The following is a 25,170-nucleotide window of genomic DNA, read 5'->3' on the forward strand; positions in this document are numbered from 1 at the left end:
CAGTTAGATTATATAGTTTAGTTAAATAAGCATTATTTGGGGTTTAAAGAGAGAATATGAATTTGTTATTATTATTTGAATTGTAAAATCTAAATGAAGGCGTTTTGAAAATTTTCTTTCCCACAGCTTGCTTTTACTCAGTAGTTACTTAGAAGCAAAAGTAAATACACACACACACACACACACACACACACACGCAAATAAATTTTCTTTCTCCCAGTGCTGTTCTAGATATGGAGACCAAAATGTAGTTCACTCTGTGGGAAATATTAGCAAGGATTAAATAGTATCAAAAGGGCTCAGACCTAGAAGAGTTATATAGTGATATTTTCCTCTGAGGAATGTTATCTAATCATGGACATTGTTTGATGGTGTCGTGTTCAACAAAGCAATGAGTACAATTAGAGACATTTCTGGCTCTATAAAATAAAGTGACAATGAGCTGTAACTTCCTACACACTGACTTCTTAGAAATTTTTAAAATTCTGATGATACTAAGGATTGACAATAAAAGTGGAGTAACAAACTGTCCTTCACTGCTTACTGGAGTATAAATTATTATAACACTTTGTGAAACAATTTGTCATTATCCGATAATCTTTAATATGTCCATAACCTAGGACTCAAATTTCACACACAGTCATATACCCTTGGAAACTTATCTAAATATTCTTTGACCCAGAAATCCCAGTCCTGGATGTTTACCTCAAGAAAACCCTGCCGATGGCCTTTAGCAGACATACACAGGCACTGGTTACAATGACAAAAGGAAAAAAAAAAACAAACAAACCTGCAAGCAATTCAGTTTTATCATTGGATAAGAGAATGTATGAATAAATTTTGATGTATTCATACTACGAAATACTACCGCGGAAGAAAAATGGATGTTTCAAATGGATGAATAGAAAAAAAAAAAAAAAACAGAATATGGACCCCTCTCCCTCCTTCAAAACAGTGCACAAATGAAAACATGTATGACTCCATTTATATACATTTTAAAATCAAGGAGAATTAATCAGCATGTTGTTTAGAGTTATAAGCTTATGTCATAAAACTGTAAAGAACGTGAGATTGCTTTCTCACAAAACTGATGTTAGTAAATATGGGGGAGGAAGGAATGAAATGCAGTCAGGGAATAAAACCCATGGTGCTTTAAAATGGCAAAGTTCTATTTCTAAAATTAGATGTTGGGTACACAGGGGTTGCTTTTTTCCTTATTATTCTTATGTATGAGTCCAGTCAGATGCAAATTCATCGTATTCGTCAGATAACATCGTCTAACGCACTCTTTCGATATGCATATCACTGTATTGTTGACCCAAATTTATTCTCACTGCTCATTCTTCCTCTTTTCATCATTATTAGTGTTATCATCATTGAATAATGCCTTGTTACATGGTATTTCCTATTTCAGAGCTCATTAGATCTTCACGCCATCCCTGTAAAAAATTATTACCCTCATTTCAGATACAAAGAAACTAAGAGTTTATATGATCTGATTAAGTTCACAGAACTAATTAGATCAAAAGAGGGACAGGGACTGAGATTTAATTGTCTATTTTACCAGGAGAATCTTTACTTTTTCTAGTTCCTATTCAGGTAGTTTGCCAATTCCATTTAAAATTGTTTCAAGGACTATTTAGTACAGGTAGTCCCTGACTTACAACGTATTCAAGTTACGATGAACTGCGCTTATGAGTGCCCTTTTTGTTTTTTGTCTTGTACATCTTATCGTTAGTAATGTGTACCACATACAGTGTTGCAACGTGTAATGTGCTGATGTTATCCCTCTCATGCCAACCCCCAAAGACAAATAAAAATCAGATTTATAAAGATATTGATAATAAAAGGAAATAATAATGAAAACTAAAATTAAAAAAATGAGGTATTCGACTTACCTCAGAACCGACTTAAGACAGAGTTGTCAGAACAGAACCCTGCAGTAAGTCGGTGACTACATGTATGATATTAAATCATACGTCATGAATTTATCTAAATTTGTGATATTTGAGTTTTTGTTAGGATTCATAGATTTTATACACTTAATACATTTATCATATTTGATTGCATTATTTGATTTGGCATTATATTGCAGATCTATTTGAGTGTATCATATTCTAATTTATAGGTGATGTGCCTTCAAAAATATAGTTGGAAATACTATTAGGATTTCTAGAATTTGCTGTGACATTTGTAATTATTATTCCCTTCTTGTCTTTTAAAATATTCATACCTGAAATTCTCTAAATGTTTCCAAATAATAAGAAATTTTGTATAAATACATGTATAGTATATAGACAGCACTATTACTTTAAAAATTTGGTTGAAATGAATCAGTTTCACAGGTTTAATATACAAGGTCATAATATTGCAAAGAAACTAACAACTGTCTATACTGACAGTATAATTGGGTAGTAAAGGTTTAAGTGGTTAAATAATCTTGAAAATATATATTTTCTAAATAATTAATGAAGCTGTTTCTACTGGATGAGTATGTTCTGTGACATAAAATTGGATATTGAGCTTTCAAAAGAGTGTAGCACACATAGTAAACATTAAAAATTAATGTTTCATCTTGGAGATTCCTAAAATTAAATTATTAATTAATCAAGGAAAACTACGAGAGCCTCTCATTCTATATTGCACTCTTTTAAATAAGTAGCCATGGAATTGTTTTGCTTCAGAGTAATAAATTTTAATAAAATGCCTAAAGCATATTTATTTTTGTGACTGCAATACACAACACTATAATCTTTAGTCAAGTTTTGAGATTTTCTAAGTATCAGATATTTCATTATCCCAGGAGAAATGTTAAACTTTTACTGCAAATATCTATGCTATTTTATGGTACCATTAACAAAGTTATTTTATAGTAGAATTATTTTATACATAATATTAATTTTCATCAATTTTATTATGTCATTATATTCATGTAGTAATAACTCCATAAGAAACCAAAAAAAAAAGCCAAACCCATGGCTATCAGGTCAATTTTGACTCATAGTGACCCTATAGAACAGAGTAGAACTGCCTCATGGGTTTCAAACTGCTGACCTTTTGATTAGCAACTAGGCCCTTGACAACTGCAACACCAGGGCTCGCTCATAAGGAAATAGAAGTTGCAAAATTGGTTCAATCACATAATGCAACAAACTAAGCATTAATAGTAAGACATTTCCATCAAAAATTATTTTATGTCATTAAAATTTTGTTCTCCATGATCATAAATAACCTAAAAGGTCAAGGTCACATTCCCAAAACATTTTTGTTCTTCCTATTAAAACCTTTGATATCTTATACATACTTTACCATAATATTTCTTGCATACTTACCACTTCCTGTGATCATAAATTCCATTGTGTTTTTTAAATATACCTCTTTTTGGTTGACCTGCGGTATCACTTTTCTATATTCAGGGATATAATATTATAGGTTATAGTAATGTATCCTTTTTGCTGAATCATGTGTAAGTTCACAACACTACACATTTGAATGATTTTTCTTTAAATACATTTGTTTACATGTACTTGTAATTTATATTTTATTTATATTTAAAAATATAAAATGTCCTGTACTTTTTTACCTTTATTGCTATAGGAATTATGCATTTTTATAATTGCCTTGAGAATAGGACTTCTTTGATGATAGTTTTAAGATGAAATATGTTGTTATTGTTGTTATGTGCCCTTGAGTTGGTTCCAACTCATAGGGACCCTATGGGACAGAGTAGAATTGCCCCATAGGGCTTCCAAGGAGTGGCTGGTGGATTCAAATTGCTGACCTTTTGTTAGCAGCCCAGCTCTTAACCACTGCACCACCAGGGCGAGACTAGATCTGTGATACTAATTTAATCAGAAACACGAATAACCGTATTAGCCTATTATTGATTGCTTTTTATGTTCCAGGAAATTTGCTAAGTGTTCACAGTCATAGCAGGGTGTTCAGTGGGGTATAAATAAAATGTTTGCTCCTATATTTGGGTTTTTTTTTTTTTTTTTCCTGCTATTCCTTTCCTTTCCTTTTTCTTTGTTTTTGTTTTATTTTCAGTGTCTCTTAAGAGTATGATTTAAAATTGGGATAATTTTTTGTTCTCAGAGGTGGTTTCAGCCAGTCTGCAGGATGGAACAGATTTCAGTTGTTTTGCAAAACTTGACCCACCATGTGATGTGTGAAAATTGAAGGTTGGGTTCAGGCTTGAAAATTTGCAAGAGGAATATTAGAGTTTTGTGAAGTCAAAGAATCAAGACCCAGAACTGTTTCCTTGTTATTAATGTAAAACAGTATGTGCTGCTCCAAGACTTATCAAAATTAGATCAGCTAGCCCACATGGAGGATAGAGGCTATGGAAAACTGACTACTGGGGCAAGGGTGAACTCATTGTCAGGTCTTGTTCCTTGATAATTGTGGGTGTTAGAAATTATCTGTTCCAAACCTTTACAAATGAGCAAACATAGGTCTGTATTCAGTGCCTTAAGTGAGTTAGTACCCAAAGACACTAAGTGGCAACTGGAGAAGGTGTTCTAAGCCTGCCTGATTTTAAATCTCATGACTGTGTGTGTGTGTGCGTGTGGGTGTGGTGAAAATATACATGCCAACAAGGTCATCTTAACAATTTCTACTGGTACTATTCAATTACACTGATTGCATTCTTCAAGCTGTGCAACCATTCTTGCTATCCTTTTCCAAATTATTCCACTACCATTGACAGAAACACAGTTCCCTCTAAGCAAAAACTCCCCCTTCCCCCTCCCTCACTCCTCTGATAATATTTAATAATCTTTGGAGTCTATATATTTGCTTATTTCGTATAAGTGAGATCATACAGCATTTGTCCTTTTGCAGCAAACTTATTTTGCTCAGCATGATGTTTTCAAGGTTCATCCATGGTGTGGCGTGCATCAGGACTTCATTTCTCTTTATGGCTGAATTGTATTCCATTGTGTGTACATACTGCATTTGGTTTATCCATTCGTTCATTGATAGACATTTCAGTTGTGTCCACCTTTCAGCTATTGTGCAAAGAACTGCAGTGAACCTTGATGTCTAGGTTTCTGATTGCAGTTCTGCATTCACTTCTGGGTATACACCTAAGAGTGGCTCAAATGCTAGATCCGTGTTCTACTTTTTGAGGAACCACCAAACTGGTTCCCACAGTGGACCTATGATTTTTAAATCTATTCAAAACTACTTATTGTAGTAACTTGTCAATACTTCCTTCTTTAATATTTAATTATCTATTCACACATGGCTACTTAATGACAATTTCTCACAATCTCTAAATGAATATTAATGTTTTACTCATTATCGTTTACTATTTCTAGCTTAATCTTATTGCATAATAGGTGTTTTTATTACCCATGTAATACAGTGTGGTCTATACTCCTGATTAATCATTTTGTCATAAGCAAAACCACTGGGCCTATTATTTGAAATTTTTAAAAACACGCAAAAAGAAGCAAACGATTTAGGAAAAAACTTTCAATTTTAGGAGGAACTAAGAGTTTGCCCAAAAGAGCAATAACTAATAATAAATGTGAGCATTCTCTTCAATGCTTATTTAACCAATTTTATAAGCTTTCATAGTGCTTATTTTAATACTTTTAGACTTTTAATTATTTTAATACCAATAGAAAATTATAAGTTTCAATATTAAACAACTGAAATATTTGTAAAACTAATAGACTAATAATGAATTGATTATGTAGATATGACACAAGCAAATGTGAGGTTGTGGGCATTGATCATTTATTTTGAAAATTCAATATATTTAGTTCTGGTGAGGGTTTCAGGGTTAACATTTTCTTCCAAGGAAATAACAAATGGATTAGAACATTTGTTTCTAAATTATAAGGCAAGGGAGAGCCCTGCTGGCAGACTTTTATAGATGCAGCAAGTGGACTCTTAATTTAAGGAAACTGTCTTAGAGAACACAGCAGTGAAGAGTAACACATCTGATTGTTCTTCCCCTCCTATATACTCTAAAGGCTAGAATTGGTCCTCATTAACTGAATGCTTGCCGTGCTTCTGAAGCTACATAGCTTATTTACTTCAGTTTGCCTAGTGGAAGAATTCTGAAATGTGCAGTTAACTTTCTATGTGGATTTTATACATTTACAATAATGGGATGCATGGTCTATTTTCAAGTCTGACAAAGCAATTCTACAGAAATATTGAATTTAGTGATAGGTATGGTACTCGCTAAAGGCAGTTAACATGTCTTAGTTCTTGATATTCTCTATTTACTTCCTGTACTTAAGAGCTCTTCATAACTACCACTAGTGACCATTTTAAAGAGAGAAGATGGAGAGAAAATAGTATGCGTCCTAGGTAAAACAGGATTCAGGTAGGAGCTGAGTACAGGAGAGTAATGGGAAACTGGATAAAATCTAATAAATGATCTATCAGTTCTGTACAATGTAGATTACTGTACTTTTTATTTGATTATATGCTTGCTTGAATATGCAGGAACCGAAAAATATATGTATTGAAATGTAAATGAAAAAGTTTACAGAATCATGCTTTTAATATTATCCAGAGCATTGCATTGCACACCTCACTGCTCTTTATGCAGGACTGAATATTTGAGAGTTGACTATATATTTAAGCAAATAGTAGTAGCAACATTTCATACTAAGATGGAGATGATATAAAGCTGAATAATGTATTACGGCTTGAGGCATTGTCTTAAGGAAAAGAAAATTGAATATATTAATAAAAATTTTAAAAATAATTTTTTTTTTTTTAATCATTAATCAAACTTTTAGAGCTCCTGGTGCAGCAATGCAGTAACCAGAAATTCACCATAATGGAATTGGTGAGCCAGGACATTAATATTCTCTATTGTTTTAAAACATTGACCTACAGAAGTTTTGAACAAGGCGCTTAGGGCACAAGAGTTTTTTCTAAACCAAAATGACTCAGAGATCATGTAGAAATTTGAGAAGAAAAGTTTATTTATACCCAATATCATTAAAATACTGGGTTGGGTATCATTAAAATAAAAATTCTCCTATATAATATAATGTATAATAAAATAAATATAATAACAAATATTCTTGGACCAACCCTAAATTGTGATACAGTAGGTCTGGATAAGGCTCAAGCATCATTATTTCTAAGCACCTATCGAATGTCCATTCCTATATCAGCCACGGCATCAAATTAAGCTCCACAAGGTTGTAGTCTTGTGTAGCTTTTCACATCGAATTTACAAATGAGGTTCTGTAGATATGATTAAACACTTAAATATGGTTATACACCTAAAATGCTAATTTAATATTTCCCATAAAATCATACAATGATTAAGATAATAACTTTATCAAACTTATAATCAAAATATTACCAAGTTCTTATAAGTATGTTGAAATCATTGGAGATTTACAGCTATTACCCTTCAGGAATCATAACATCCCTTTGAAAATTTACAGTTGTAATAGATCTTTTCAATGTAACCAGCAAATTAGATGAAAACAAGTGGCCTATCTAATTCCAGAAGTCGCTGTAGTTTAGCATGGTGCAAAAAGACAGGGCCTGAAACAAAAAACAAACAAACAAATTAGAGAAGTTTACCATAGATTTGTATAAAAAGAACCATATCAGAGAAGAGAGCTTTGAAAATTTGTTTCAGAATTTACAAAGCTAGAGCCAACATGGCACCACATATTATATTGCAATATTATATTTGCTTACAAATAAACCAAAGTAAAATCATATTTTTCAAGCCAAATCAGGTGTTAGTGTACGCTTAGGGCGGGTTGCTGTGAAAGAAGCGGCCTGTCTAATTCCAGAAGTCGCTTTAGTTTAGTGTGGTGCAAAAAGACAGGGCCTGAACAAGGGCACTAAGAATTTTGGAGTCTCTGAGGACAGAGAAGAGGGTAGTCTGGAGAAAATTTAATTACTCAAAAACACAAGAGAGTCTTCAGGTGCTCTTAGAAACTACCAAGTCTCTTTATAGGCAGTTGTTGTCATTCACTATTTGAACATTGGCTTAGAACTTAGACTTCAGTCTTTTGTCCCTTCAAGTGATAATGGAAAAGAAAAAAATAAATAAAGGAGTAGGCAGAGGAAGAGGCAGGGGAGGAAGAGAAATAGAGAAGGAGGAGGAGGAAGACGAAGAAGAAAAGAAGAAGAAACAAACTGTTACGATCTACGTGTGGTCAATTCACACCGTGCCAATTTCACCGTATAATATAGTTTTGTGTTGCTGTTCGGTGTAAGAAAGCACTGTATTACAAAGAAGGATCAGTGTTTATGGGAAATGAATTAAATTATCCTACGTCATGTACAGTCACACCTGATCTTAAACCAGAATCAAACCAAATGCACATATCTAGGAAATGAGAGAAATTATAACTTTTTTGCAATATAATATGTGGTGCCATGTTGGTTTTGCTTTTGTAAAATTCTGAAACAAATTTTCAAAGCTCTCTTCTCCAGTATGTTTCTTTTTATATAAAACAAATCTTCTGATTTCAATATGAGTTTTAAGTTCAAGTGTAACATAGAATAATTAGGTTACAAAAAAAGTCAATGAACGTTTGCAAGAAAGGAAAAACTTCAGTCCCAGAGAATCTGTCTTTATAATTACAAAATAATTTCTTATTTTTAAAAATAAGAAAATGGCAATAAAAGTTTAATGCACTAGATATTTGCATTAAAATTCTTTATTATTACAGTAGTATTCTCTTAAAAAAAAAAGAAACCATTGCCGTAGAGTTGATTCTGACTCATAGCAACCCTGTAGAGCAGAGTAGAACTGCCCCTTAGGGCTTCCAAGGAGCAGCTGGTGGATTCAAATAGCTGAACTTTTGGTTCGCAGTCAAGTTCTTAACCAGTGCTACATAAAAATGTACTATGAACCCCCTCAAATGGGATTTTATGTAATTGGTTTTTTTTTTTTCCTCTAGAGAACCAAAGGGTAATATAATAGCAGCACAGGGAATCATTGTAAAAGTTGGATGTTGTGCTTTGCTTTCTACCTTCCCCCTTGCTTTAACATTTAGCAAAAACAAAAAGAAAAAACTGTTGCTGCAGAGTAATTTACACTCATGGTGGCCACATGTGTTTCAGAGCAGACCTGCACTTCATGGGGTTTTCAATGACTGTAATCTTATAGAAGTAGATCAACAAGCCTTTCTTCCACTGTGCCTTTGAGTGGGTTCGAACTGCCAGTGGTTAGGAACACAAATCATTTTTGCCACCCTGGGACCCTGGTTAAAAAGGAAGAGCAAGAACTTCCAATTAAACTTCAGAAATGTAATTGTGTAAGACCACTCTGAATGTAGCTTCTTTGCAATCTTTAGTAATGATTTCTTTATTCCTGTGAAAATCTCCCCCCTTTTTTTTCTGTAAGGCAGTTAAGACATAGTTATCAAGTGAGACGAGCTGCCAAAAATTTGAATGCGTTTTATCTAGTTAGCATTAGTTTTATTAAGAACATTATCAAGTAATATAACAAGCCTTTGGCTTTCAGCAAGAAACCTAGACTTTCTCAAAGGTGAAAAGGCTATTTAATTAAATTTTCCAGAATATTTATCCTATTTCTAAAGACCAACATCGATTTTATCACCTATTTTCATAGATAGTCTTTCTTATTAAACATCATTTTAATAAAATAAGTGTAACCTTTGAGAAGTAGGATATAAAAATTAGGTATTATTATTGGATTTATTTGGAAATTAGCATTCATACTTACAAATATATTTCTGAAATATTGCCTTTCATATTTTCCTGGAGAAACCTACATTTAGTTATTATGCTTCGAATTGTTGGGATACATTATTAAAATGGAAGTTTCATTAATGCATCAAAGTATAATAGAAATAATGTCCCAAAGTGAGGTGCTATACTGAAATGCAAATTTATAAATAAATTAATTGGCAACTAGCCACCAGGTTTTGTGGATGTAGTGGTTAAGAGCTACAGCTGCTAACCAAAAGGTTGGCAGTTTGAATCCAACAGGCACTCTTCAGAAACTCTGTGGTGCAGTTCTACTCTGTTCTATAGGGTTGCTGTGAGTCGGAATCGACTCAAGGGCAACAGATTTTTTTTTTTTTTTTAATCCTATCAAAGCTATAAAAGTTTTCTGACTCAAAGTTGAGAAATTAAAGAATGAAAGGTGAGCTGGCTAGTTGGTGAAAAAGAAATGGCCTTGCTGGGCAAAGGATGCATCCTGTAGAACAGAGACATAGCTCACACATAAATGAGTGCCTATGTTATATTATCTTGGGTGCCGATTCTAAGACATGAACAAAACTAACGAGAGAAAATCAAGGTTTCACTAGATTCTTAGTGGTTGAAGAAGAAGTACTTGGCCAGAAGAGAGTTGCATTTGCCTGCCTGTAGGGACCTGCAAGTGTTGCTTGGGAACTTGATTTCCACTCACATGTTTCAGAGTAGAATTGCACTCCATGAGATTTTCAATGACTGTAATCTTATGTAAGTAGATCACTAGGCTAATCTCTGAAGAAGCCATGACAAGATGCAGAAGAAAATTGGTTTAAACCTTAGTCAGTCCCTGATGTTACAATAGTATGGTGGGAAGTTACAGAAGAACCTTTCTGCTGTCCTTACCTATGTTCCTTCTACCATTGTACACCCTGAACTAACTTGCCCTGCCCATCCAGACGGGCTAAGAAGGAAGTTAGGGGAGGTAAACCCACATATACTCTTACACTTAGTGCAGACTTCTAACCTATAATTGACCAGGGCTGGGGAGAGAAGGAATAGTGTTAATTGCGATGAAGATAATGCTTTGATTATCAGATGAGATGGACATTATTTATGCTCATCCAATATACCTCCTATTGCCTGAGAGTGACCAAAAACTGTCAAACCATCACAGGAAGAAATTTTCTCCTCGTAAATAAATTTAAAGAGCAGTGGTAGATAAAGTTTTGTAAATGGAGTCCATGGGTGGCACAAAGGATTAAGTACTTGGCTGCGAACTGAAAGGCTGGTGGTTTGAACCCACCCAGAGAAACCTCAGAAGAAATGCCTGACAGAAAGTTCACAACCTTGAAAAACCTATGGAGTACAGTTCTACTGTGCACTCACAAGGTTGCCATGAGTCAGAATCAACTCAATGACAACAGTTTTTTACAAATAGGCCAAATTACCAGTGATTCTTCATTATTCTAGATAAAATATTAATGAATTCTAAAATTCTATTTTAAGGAGGCCTGGTGGCACAATGGTTAATGACTTTGCTGCTGACCAAAAAGTCAGTGGTTCAAAACCACTTCTGGGGGAGAGCAAGTGGGAGAAGGGAGTAAGATGTATGTAAACTTACATGTGACAGACTGATTGGATTTGTAAATGTTCACTTGAAGCTTAATAAAAGTTAATTTAAAAAAAAAAAAAAAAACACTTCTGTAGAAGAAAAGACGATCTGGTGATCTGCTCCCATAAAGATTACAGCCTAGGAAACCCTGTGGGGCAGTTCTGCTCTGTCATATATAGTCACTATGAGTTGGAATTGACTCAAGGGCACAAAACAATAACAACAACATTTCAGAATCAATATTAGGATATCAATTACTTATTCAATACTTCATATATAGTGTTTCTACAAAGGCAAAAAAATTTTTTTTTAATTTTCTAAAAATTATTTGTGTAAGTAAAAATTATTTTTCCCTTCACCATCACTTTTCTATCCATTTAGCATTTTGACAGAAACACTAATTAAGGCTAAATAGTACAGTTTCTGAGATAGATCTGTTTGTTCAATGCATGTTGATGAAATATCTACTATTAACATGAGGTCCATTAGTGCTGAGACTATGAGAACAACCAAAGCATAATTTTGGTTTGAAAACAGCTAGTTTTTTAGGTTTGGGAACAACAGAGAAGAAACTGATGTCAAAACTGTATGACAAATGTTAATCATTTCTGCAAGGTTTTTATTAAACGAGAAATGCATTAAACATGTATTGTGTGCAGGCTTTTCTTGAGATAAAAAAACAAATCAAGTGTAAATCCTTCCTCAGCTAATAATAATCTAGAGATTTGGAAATGACCTTGTAACTATACGTTTATAGTACTGTGCCTCACACGTTTGATATTTTTGGTCATTACCTCTTCTTTGACACACCCTCCTCCCTTGGTTTTTATAACTCCCCTGCCTACTGGTCTTCTCGTTTTCTGGCTCTTCCTCCTCTATAATCCTCAGGGACACTTATTTTTTACTTGCTTCTAAACGGTTGGAATGCCTTCCTTGCCACTCTTTTCTTCTCATTCTATTTGTTCCCTCCATGAGCCCTTTAACATCTATTACTTTAACTCATGTTCAAATAAAATCAAATAAAACATTAACAACTTGAACTGCACATACAGCAAACATGGAAATGAAAGGTTGATGCTCAAAGCGTTCACCTGCACTGTCAAATGGAAGCTGTCCAGGGTTCCTTACCAAAGTGATCTGGCTCTGTACCACCCCTGCTTTGACTGTCAAATCTGCATTCTATACATCCAGTTAAGAATACTCACTCAGGCTACAGGTGTGCTTATCCAACCTCCTAACAAGTAACTACAAAGTAACTCCATGTAAACACTAATGGCTAAATAAATTTAATTTTCCCAAACAGAAATCCCCCTCCCCAACTGTTCCTGCTCCTCTCTTTTCTTTATATTGCAGTGTCTACCAAAGGGTTGGCAGTTCAAATCTGCCAGGTGCTCCTTGGAAACTCTATGGGGCAGTTCTACTCTGTTCTATAGGGTCACTATGAGTCGGAATTGACTCGATGGCACTGTGTTTGTTTTTTTTTTATCTGATCACAGCATGAGGCACAGCCATCCAACTTGCCATTTTAGCCAGAAACCCACAGTCATTCTATACATCTCTTGTTCTCTACAATACAATCTCGTACAGATTCCTTGCTCTTTCTTGCTCCAGCCACTGCTCTAACCAGTTTCTTGCTAACATTGCTGAGATAACTGGATTGCTTCGAAAACAGCATGATTTCACTTCATCTCCTAAAATATTATTAGCTGGGTACCCCTAAAACACAAATCTGATCATGCTGCTCACCTATTTAAAGCATCAAGATCAAACACATGAGCCTAGAAACAGAGCCCTTTGTTTATAGCTTATTTCTACCTTCTATTCTCAGCCACATCCTGAGTAAGTTGTAGCGTCTGAAATTAACAGAGATCCACATCTCTCAGTGCTCTTTCGTTCCATCAAATGTGATGTTTTCCTTTGCAGCTAATCTCTAGTGGCTTTTTGAAGCTCACTTTCTTGGATAATAAACACAGTTTTGCAATTACCAGCTTTGTGTTCTAGAGTACATGTTCATCTCTCTAAGACTTTCTTGTTTAAAATGGGGATAATTACAATATTCCCACAGAGCAGAAGTCAGCAATTTTTCCTTTTATAAAAAGAGCTATAGGCAATATTTTATGCTTTGTGGACCATATAGTCTCTGTCACAACAACTCAGCTCTGCTACTGTAGAATGAAAGCAGTCATAAACAATATGTAATGAATGAGTATAACTATGTGCCAATAAATCCTCATTTATAAAAACAACCAATGGCCAAATTAGACTAAAGGGCCTTCGTTTGCCTACATCTCTCATAAAGTCATACTAAAGCATGTAATATTTTAATAATAATCTGATTCAAAGATGTTAAAGGCAAATCCATATACCAAAACTTTTAAGTGAAAGCCAAACAAAATTAATTCATAAAAATGTACTAATAAAAAGTTTCCAAAAGAGCTATAATTCTAAAACTATTATGTTTAAAAGGATTTCTTTTTGTGTTTCAAAATGTGGAGTAAATTTAGAAGGTGTGCATCAATAAATGAACAAAAATGAAATGTGTCTCTTTTCTCTTTAAAAGGAATATTCTGCCCTACATGTACCTAAGAATCCTTGTAACAAAAATCAGGTATTCTGAATGTGTAAAGAAAAGAAACTTGCTTGGTAACATAAATTGAAGTGTGATCACATTTGTATTTTATGTTGATATTTTGAATTATTGATTGGAATGAGTATTGAAGTACTGGCTTCATATTATACTTTACTATTCTCTTATTCTTTGGGTATATTTTTAGATAGAAGAAGTTTTAGATCAATTGTCCATTCATTATGAGAAAGAAAAATGCATGTAGTTGACCTGGGGCACATGTAGGAGTTAAATTTGAGAGTTCAACTCATGTATTGATTCTAACTACTTAAAACTTGTTAGATTCATCCTGTTTCACAATCCCATACTCTCCTGGTAATTAATCTGCCTGCACACATAGATTAATCATTTTACTAACCTGCAAAATTCAAGGGAACACTGAACATTAAAAATAGCTACTATGTACATTTAGTAAAGAAAAAAGTAATTTAGATATATGAAAGAACTGTGTGTGTGAAAAGTCCATGAGGATTACAAAACACGAGTCAAGAACAGATGAATAAAAACACAGATACATATCCAATGGAATTAAGTGCTAACATTTTTTAAAAATTTTTTATAGATCTGATAATCAATGCCCACAACTAAACCCAAAAGGTATATACCTTCCCTTTTAAGTTCAGAGAATCACCAAATACTGTGGACACCATTTCTCTGTTCATGGTGAGAGGGAGATTTCAGCAGAGTTTTTCTACTTCCAGTTCTATCATTTCAGCAGAACCTGAAGAACACCACCCTTCTTATATAGGAAGGGAAATATCTTTTTTAGAGACAGGTATGTTTGTGAAAATTAGCCAGCTGCCTCCTCATTTTCCCCAGGGATGGAGGAATGGTTTAAGTAACAGGCTTCTTTGCTTCAAACAAGGGATAGAAACCCCAAGAGAACCACTCTTAACAGCTGGGTAGTTGTAAAGAGGGAGACTTGCTGACTTGCCCAAGGATACAAGAAAATATTAGAGGTAGACAGCTTGGTGGCATGGGCAGGCAAAGAGGGACAAAGACCATACTCCTGTGTAATTAGTTTCTGAATTACACGGAAAATAAAATTTACTCAGGCCCCAAAGTGGAAACTCACAGCATAAGGGAGACTGAAAATTCTAGGTTTGCCAGGGACAGAGTCTAAGATGTACATGAATCAGAAGATTGCAGTATGAGGTTAGGAGCTGGAAATCCTTCAAAAGGTATATCTGAATTTTCCGAAGGGCCACCAATGCCTAGAGAAGCTGCTTGGCACTGTATCTTCATCAACCAGGCTTGCTGAGGTAACTACTCATTCACATTAAATCCACAAAGAGTGAGATAAATGTTTGTTAAGCAGAATTCTTTGTTGGAAGACTTTTCATACCTTTTAATACGATAATATACCCTGTGACCATCTGAATGGGCAGAACTTACATACAGCATTCACCAAACTTGCTTTGGTGAACATACTTTGGGCTGCATTGATACTGATATAATTGAAAACCCAAGATTGCATATGAATCAAATAAAAATTATGAAACGAGATGATGCAAAATAGTTGAAAAATAAATTAAAATTTAGAAATCCGGAATAATTTCAACACTACCAATAACTATTCAACCTTATCTGTTCACATGTACATCTCAGTATTTTCCTTTTATACCTATAAAATGATTAGGTGACAGAGATATTCTATGAAGATCTTGTAATGAAATAAAAATGTAATTTTTAAAATATACTAGTAATGCCAGGCTTTTACAATAGTCCATATTGTATCTGAATTACAGAAACCATCAGGTCAAATTATGAATTTGGATACTATAGTTTTTTTACTAAATTATACCGAAGCAAAAATCTGTATTAAATGAATCATCCAGCAAATTTAGTAGGAAAAAAAAAATCATCCGTATTGCTTCTCTGGACTAATAAGCTTCGAAGGTAGGAAGTCAATCTGGAATCCCTAAGATACAGTTAACCATTGAAGATAAAAGGAGTCATTTATGAAGAAGAACATAAATTCCAGGGCTTTGAATATACTGAATCAAAATGGACATTTTAACAAGATCTATAAGAATTACCTGGGGATAGCTAAAGCAAAAGGAAGAAATGATGCAGTAAAAGAACCAAACAGAAGATTTCAAAGGGCAGCTCGAGAAGGCAAAGTATTATTATGATATGTGCAAAGAGCTGGAGATAGAAAACCAAAAGGGAAGAACGCACTCAGCATTTCTCAAGCTGAAAGAACTGAAGAAAAAATTTAAGCTTCAAGTTGCAATAATGAAGGATTCCACAGGGAAAATATTAAACGATGCAGGAAGCATCAAAAGAAGATCAAAGAGATACACAGAGTCATTATACCAAAAATAATTAGTCAACGTTCAGCCATTTCAAGAGGTAGCACATGATCAGGAACTGATGGTACTGAAGAAGTCCAAGCTACACTGAAGGCACTGGCAAAAAACAAAGCTCCAGGAATTGATAGAGTACCAGATGAGATGTTTCAACAAACAGATGCAGCGCTGGAAGTGCTAACTCATCTGTGCCAAGAGATATGGAAGACAGCTACCTGGCCAACAAACTGGAAGAGATCCATATTTACACCCATTCCAAAGGCAATCCAAGTGAATGCAGAAATTATCGAACAATATCATTACTATCACACACGAGTAAAATTTTGCTGAAGATCATGCAAAAGTGGCTGCAGTAGTATATCAACAGGGAACTGCCAGAAATTCAGGCTGATTCAGAATAGGATGTGGAACCAGGACATCATTGCTGATGTCAGATGGATCCTGTCTGAAAGCAGAGAATACCAGAAAGATGTTTACCTGAGTTTTATTAACTATGCAAAGGCGTTTGACTTTGTGGATCATAACAAATTATTGATAACATTGGGAAGAATGGGAATTCCAGAACACTTAATTGTGCTCATGAAGAAGCTGTACATAGATCAAGAGGCAGTTGTTCAAACAGAACAAGAGGATACCGCATCGTTTAAAGTCAGGAAAGGTGTGCGTCAGAGTTGTATCCTTTCACCATACCTATTCAATTTGTATGCTGAGCAAATAATCTGAAAAGCTGGACTATATGAAGAAGAATGGGGCATCAGGACTGAAGGAAGACTTATTAACAACCTGTGTTATACAGATGACATAACCTTGCTTGCTGAAAGTTTAGAGGACTTTGATGAAGATCAAAGACCACAGCCCTCAGTGTGGATTACACCTCAACATAAGAAAACAAAAATCTTACAACTAGACCAATGAGCAACATCATGTTAAAAAAAGAAAAGATTAAAGTCATCAAGGATTTCTTTTCTTTTTTACTTGGATCCAAAATCAACACCCATGGGAGTAGCAGTCAAGAAATCAAAAGATGCATTGCATTGGGCAAATCTCCAGCAAAAGATTTCTTTAAAATGTTGAAAAGCAAATATGTCACTTTAAGGACTGAGGTGCTCCTGACCCAAACCATGGTGTTTTCAATCACCTTGTATGCATTAGAAAGCTGGACAACAAATAAGGAAGATGGAAGAAGAATTGAAGCCTTCGAGTTGTGGTGTTGGAGAAGAATATTGCATATACCAAAAAAAATGAACAAATCTGTCTTGGAAGAGGTACAGCCAGAATGCTTATTAGAAGAGAGGATGACAAGACTTGGTTTCACATAACCTTGAACATGTTATCAGTAGGAACCAGTCCTTGAAGAAGCACATCACGCTTGGTAAAGTGGCAGGTCAACAAGAAAGAAAAAGACCCTCAAGGAGATGGATTTACACAGTGCCTGTAACAATGGGCTCAAACATAGAAGGGACTGTGAGGATGGCGTAGGACTGGGCAGTGTTTCGTTCTGTTGTACGTCAGGTCGCTGTGAGTTGGAATAGACTCAGTGGCACCTAACAACAACAAGCTAAACTTTCCTCATAGGAATAAACTGAATTCTGCATTGTTGCTTTCACATGCACTATTATTATTATGTCAATTGGTTAGACTTTCTCATCCTCATGCCCCAAGTTTTCCTGATAAATTTGTCAAAAATAACACATATATTTAATATTTATGGTTATATGGTTAAGTTGTCATTAACCTTGTTTTGTAACTCTCCATTAGCAAAATTAAAATTTTTCAATACTATGACTCTGTTCTGACAATTCATATTAGAAATTTATTACTGCGTAACAAATTACCCCAAAATGTATGGAAAAAAAAAATATCTCACACAGTGTCTGAGGTTCAGGAATCCTGGACAAACTTAGCTGGAGGCACCGGCTCATGGTCAGTCACTAAACTAGAATCAAACTGTTGTCCAGGGCTGAAGTTATTATACACCTCAATGGGAATTGAAAACTTTGCTCCCAAGCTAACTGATAGGATTGCTAAAATGTCTCAGTTCCTCTTTGACTGTTGATTGAAGGCGTTTAGTCCTTGATATGTAGACCTTTTCATAGTGGCTTCTCCCAGAATGAGTGATTAAGAAATTAAGAGAGAAAGTTTTTTGTAACCAAATCAGAGAAGTAATTTATTTTCACTTTTGCTGTATTCAATTGTTTACCTAGATCAACCATAGTACAATAATGGAGAGTGCTAGAGAAGTGTGTGATTAGCTCAAGAGCTATTGAGGGGGCTTTTTACCACAGCCCCCTCTGTCTGGTCCTCAATGATTTATGTCCCACCCACATACAGGATATACTCACCACCTCCTCTCAGCCCCAAAAGTCTTATTGCAGCGTTAGCTCAAAATCTAGTGTCTTATCATCTAAATCAGATCCAGGTGTAGATTCAAGTTCATCATAGTTCTTTAAGTGCAGTTACTTGCAACCTGTGAAATTTAAGAGATAAAATAACTCTTTTCCCTGTGTTCAATATACAGTGACAGGGAAGCATTGTATAATTGCTATTGGCATCCCTGTTCAAAAGGAGAAAAATGGGAAGCACAAAGTAGATACTGGCCCATAAAAATTCCAGAATCAAGCCAGGTAAATGTTAGAAGTACTGTGATTATCTCTCAAAGCCTGGGAATAATTTTCAGTGGCTCTCAGCACTATGCTCTGGGTTTTTGGATCCACGCTCTGAGTCATTTATTCTTTATTTCCTGAAAAATTGCATATATTAGTAGCTAGGTGGTTTTCAATTGCTGCTCTTTGTCCGTAAAATTTGGGGGCATTATATGTATATTTATTTTTATTATTCATTTAAAAATCTTGGTGGGTCTACTGTGAATCTTATTAGGATCCACTCCAAGAGGCAATGGCCTTATCCACAAATATCTTTGAAATAAACATTTATCTATGATGGGATTCTGTTTAAGAAGATTGAGAAAGGTCTAAATTTGAAACCGAGGGTGTGGCTGTAAAATCATTTTATATATCTCAGAAGAACTAATGGCTTTAAATTATGGTGTTGGTGAAGAAGATTGAATATACCATGGACTGCCAGAAGAACAAACAAATCTGTCTTGGAAGAAGTACAGCCAGAATGCTCATTAGAAGCAAGGATGGCAAGACTTCATCTCACATACTTTGGACATGTTATCAGGAGGGACCAGTCCTTGGAGAAGGACATCATTCTTGGTAGAGTAGAGGGTCAGGACAAAAGAGGAAGATCCTCAATGAGATGGATTGACACAGTGGCTGCAGAAATGGACTCGAGCATAACGATTGTGAGAATGGCACAGGAACATGCAGTATTTCATTTTGTTGTACATAGAGGTTGCTATGAGTAAGAACCAACTTGAAGGCAACTAACAACAGCAACAACATATCTCAGAAAGATCTAATAATGTTTTATCCTAGAATACCAAACCACTGCCATGAAGTTGATTCCTACTCATAACAACTCTATAGGACAGAGTAGAACTGCCCCATAGGGTTTTCGAGGAGCCACTGGTAGATTTAAACTGCGGACCTCTTAACCACTGCACCACAAGGGCCCCAATCCCAGAGTACTATATTATAAAAAGAAAAAGAAAATACACATTAAAGAGATTAAGAGTGTGCCTCACAGTTCCTCTTAATCCAAAATGGGTCTTCACGGAACATTGTAATTTTTGCCCCCAGTCCTCCTTGCTTAGTCATTACACATATACAGTACTTTAGTGTAGTAGGTAGCTGGAAGTCTCTCAGTTCTCTTATGCTTACCTGTGCCTTCTTTCTTTTACTGTATGTATTCCTTTCTATTGTTAAATCTTTCTATTTGGATGCTCAAGGGGATTTTGTCAGTACCGTGAAAATCACTGGATTTAAATATTATTTTTGAAGAATGAATACGGGATGCTTATAGTGTTGTCAGTTCAGAAAATATGTATGTCACAAATCCATGTTCCTACATTCATATAAAGGTAAATATAAACACACACACACAGAGGTATCAGTTTTTCTAAGTCTTCTGATATGTCACAATTGTGCAACTTTTCTTTCCTATCCCAATGGGACCGTCCACGATGAGACAGAATAAATTTATGGCACACTCTGGTTTTGGCCAGTTTGTTGTGCCATCTTCCAGCAGTTATTCAAAAGAGTTTTTCTAAATAGGTGAGAACTCACAGTGCAAATTTCATGAGAATCAAAATTTAAAATATGTTCACTTTGAAGAAATTTTCACACAAGGTCAGTGTAGAGGTAAATATTTTTAAGTCTTGGTGTAAAATTGGTTATTATAATAACAGAATTATGTAAACATTATATTAGTACTCTTCATTTTTGAGTCTCATTATGCACAAATTAAATTTCACCTACTCAACTGAAAATTTTAATAACTACTATAGATACCACCTTTACTGTCATGCTAAAATGTATCCTGTTCTTCTGGGAAATTATTTAAAGTATAAGTTTTCACTGAAATATTGCCAACTATAAATATCAGGTTTTTTTGTACTTAAAGTTATAACAATTATCATCAACTTTTGTGTATTTTCAGAAATGGATTCATAGTTTTGTACCCTTTGATTGTCATTCAAAATTGTAGTATTTTTCAAATTCCCACCACCATCTGTATACTGCTTTGAACAAAGCACAATGATGCTTTAAAAAAATCCATTGCATTTCTAATTCTGAAGTCCCATAACATGAATTTCTTAATTTTCTTTTAGCAGTTTGGCATCATAGCAGTTTGGCATCACTTGGCACCACAGAATGCAGAAATTATCAAACAATATCATTAATATCACATGCAAGAAAAATTTTGCTGAAGATAATTAAAAACTGTTGCAGCACTATATAAGTGGGGAACTTTCAGAAATTCAAGCTGGATTCAGAGGAGGATGTGGAATGAAGGATATCATTTTGATGTCACATGAAACATGGCTGAAAGTAGAGAATACCAGAAAAATGTTTACCTGTGTTTTATTGGCTATGCAAAGGCATTCAACTGTGTAGATCGTAATAAAGTATGAATCACCTTTTTCAAATAATGGAAATTTCAGAACACTTAAAGCATGCATGCAGAACCTGTACATAGACCAAGAGGCAGTCTTCCAAAAAGAGCAAGGATATACGATGTGATTCAGGATTTGGAAAGATGTACATCAGGGTCATATCCTTTCACTATACTTATTCAATCTGTATGCTGAGCGAATAACCTGGACTATATGAAGAAGAACACGACATCAGAAATGACTCATTAACAGCCTACCACATGCAGATGACACAGCCTGGCTTGCTGGAAGTAAAGAGTACTTGAAGAACTTACTGATAAAAATCAAAGACCACAGCCTTCACTATGGATTACACCTTAAAATAAAGGCGGGGGGGGGACTCTCAAAACTGGATAAATAAACAACATCATGATAAATGGAGAAAATGTTGCAGTTGTCAAGAATTTCATTTTACTTGGATCCTCAATCAATGCCCATGGAAGCAGCGGTCAAGAAATCAAACTACCAGTGTATTCCATTGGGCAAATCTGCTGCAAAAGATCTCTTTAAAGCGTTCAAGAGTAAAGATGTCATTTTAAGGACTAAGGTGTCTGAACCAAGCCATGGTTTTTTTCAATCACCTCATATACATGTGAAAACTGGACAATGAATAAAGAAGACCAAAGAATTGATGCATTTGAATTATGATGTTAACGAAGAATATTGAACATGGACTGCCAGAAGAACAAACAAATCTGCCTCGGAAGACGTACAGCGAGAATGCTCCTTAGAAGCAAGGATGGCAAGACTTCACCATAAGTACTTTGTACAGGTACTCCAGTCCCTGGAGAAGAACATCAGGTTCAATGAAAAAGAGGAAGAACCTCAACAAGATGGAGTGACACAGTGCCTGCAACAATGTGTTGAAAAATAGCAACACTTGTGAGGATGGTGCAAAAGCAGATGGTGTTTCCTTCTATTGTACATGAGGTCACTGTGAGTCAGAAGTGACTCAGTGGCACCTAACAACAATGGCTTTTTGTAAGTTTTGCTTTTACAACAATTAGTGCAACAAAGTATCTGCATGAAGGCATTTTAAATTTATTTTCCAATTAGAATTACCCTGACTGGCAGAAGAACAAGAGAAATGACAGATTGGAGTTTTAACATGATTTCCTATTCATCTTGGCTGCCAAGGCTACACTTGTAATTAAAGGATAATCCCACAGCAAGACCAGTCACATAAGCAAGTAAACATAACACAAGCCTATATTTATGGGGTACCTGTCTAGTTCTTGATTCAGAGAAAGATTTTCATGAAGGCTATGCAAATAATTACCATGATAATACACTGCTCTTTAAGAAGCCCCTTTTATGCTGAATCTGAACATATTAATTTGTTTAGAGAAACCATTTTGAAAAAAAAAAAAATAGTAACACTCCCTAAATCATAATAACAGTAAAAAATAAATAAATAAAATAAAACCAACTTTACAAAAAGCTAGAGTTTTTAGTTGTTCCTTTTCCTGAATTGGCAAGGAAGGCTGTTAAATAAATTATTTAGAGAAGAGTCTCATAGTTCACATGTGAGATTTTAAATCAAGTAAAATTATGACACATATTTTACCTTGTCTTTCACTCATGATGACAAGTTTTTTTTGTTTCTGCACTCATTTTACTTATATTACACAGGTTTAATATCACACTCAGAGTTTATTTTGTTTTCCCTCAGTCTACTTACCATTAAGAAAAAAAAAAAAGAAATTGTTTCGGACTCATAGTGACTCTATGAGTCGAATTGTTTCGGACTCATAGTGACCCTATAGGACAGAATAGGACTGCCCCAAAGGGTTTCCAAGGAGCAGCTTGAGGATTTGAATTGCTTACCTTCTGGTTAGCAGCCCAACTCTTACCCACTGAGCCATCAGGGCTCCAAATCTAACTACAGTGTATGCATTTCCAAAAGAGGACTAGGAATCAGAGCGTGACTGAGGTATTTGAGGTGGTGGTCATTAAGAACATGGGCTTTGGAATCAGACAAACCTATACTTCACTCACTTACCATCTGACATGGTATCTGACTTAGCCTATGACGTAAATAATTACAGAACAAGAAAAAAATATATGAGAGATCATTTTCAGGCATTGAACAATGTAGGGGTGTGATCTTTCACATAAGAAAAACCAATGAGGCAGACTACAGACTCATCCCAGTATTCTAGTTGCGGGCAGTTTGCAAACCACAACATTAAGAGATGAAGCCCAAACAAAAACCAATTTTCTCACTGAATGGAAGAAACAGAGATCAGAAATTGGCTTGTTGATGTGATTAAAGTTTAGGCGGGGTCCATAAATAACGAACTTCGGGACAGGGTAGAGATGTGCAGAGGGGTTCTCCTGAGTTTTTTTTTTTTTTTTTCCCTGAATGTTAAGCTATGCAAGCATGAGTGAAGAGTTTACGTGACCTGAGAGAAAAAGAACTCTTGGAGTGCTGTGATTTTTTTTTTTCCCCCAAAAGTTATGTAAACCGATCAGTGCTGAAGGATAGTGTAGTTCCAATAATCCAAACTGGAGAGAACTTGCTGAATATCTTGAGTATTGAGATGAGATCCAGAAAAATTAAGCTTTAACCTATCCACAATGTAACAGTTACACAAGACCTGAACTAACAAAGTCTAAAGCCATGCCTCAAAAATAGTCAAGCTCCTCAGTCAGTAAATCACCTGTCTGCCAGAACAACGTTCCACACTCTTTAAAGAAAGAAATTGGGAGAAGACTTTTAATAAAACCACATCCACAAGACCCAGAATAGCAAAAAAAAAAGAACACTGAATATGAAAAATTAGGAAAATGTGAAACAACCTGGAGAAAAATCAGCCAATACAAAAAAAAAAAAAAACACTCAAGGATAAACTAGTTGTTGGAATTATAAAACAAGGACTCCAAAAACAGCAATTATAAACGTGGTCCAGAATTTGAAGGATATGATTGACACAATGAGTGAAAATATGGTGATAAAAAAAAAAGGAAATAATGAAAATAAATAAAATGTTTAATATTGGAAATAAAAAAAAGTCACAGAGAGTCTTAATAGGAGATTGGGTATTGAAGAATTAAAGATCAACAGAACTTGAAAACACGTTAAGTAGAAACTATCTAAGCTGGAAGAGACACAAACATGGAGGGCTGATGGCACAGGGGTTAAAAGCTCAGCTGCTAACCAAAAGATCTACAGTTCAAATCCACCAGCCACTCCTCAGAAACCCTATGGGGCAATTCTGCTCTGTCCTATGTCCTACAGGGTCACTATGAGTCAGAATGGACTTGATGGTTACAGGTTTGTTTGTTTTTGGGTAAGTTGAAACACAGATGAAAGACTGAAAAATTAAATAAATGGAATCATTAGTGTTCTGTTGAAACATATCAAACAAAATAACATAATAATATAGCAAAATTGGGGATTGAGAATGGAGCAGGAAAATTAAAAAAAAAAAAAAAACCATGTGGAAAATGCGGCCGAAATTTTGCAATTGGTTGAAAATATCAAGCAACAGAACCAAAAAGCTGAAAAAACCCTAAGTAGTGTAAATAAAAAGCAACCATGTCTTAGGATAAATGTGAAATAAATTTTGTGAAGTTGAAATGTTGCTAGAAAAAAAAAAAAAGATGTACATGAAGAAATGAAGGTGACAAAAAATGGTAAATATGTGCACAAATATAAAATGTTTAAAGCAAAATTAATGCCTGAATATATGAAACAAAAATGTGTAAGTAAAAATCCAATTCAGGCAATAAAAGGGATTAGTGAAAAACAGCCCTTTTTTTTTTAAGCAGGAAATTAGTAAAACAAAAGAAAGAAGCATTGATACAAATAAGAAAGAAAGATCTAGATGATAGACTAACTCCAAATATTTCAAATATTAATTTAATGGGGATGGACTAAATGCCTCAA

The sequence above is a fragment of the Elephas maximus genome, chromosome 14 (genome assembly GCF_024166365.1).
Source record: "Elephas maximus indicus isolate mEleMax1 chromosome 14, mEleMax1 primary haplotype, whole genome shotgun sequence".
NCBI classification, from domain to species: Eukaryota; Metazoa; Chordata; class Mammalia; order Proboscidea; family Elephantidae; genus Elephas; species Elephas maximus.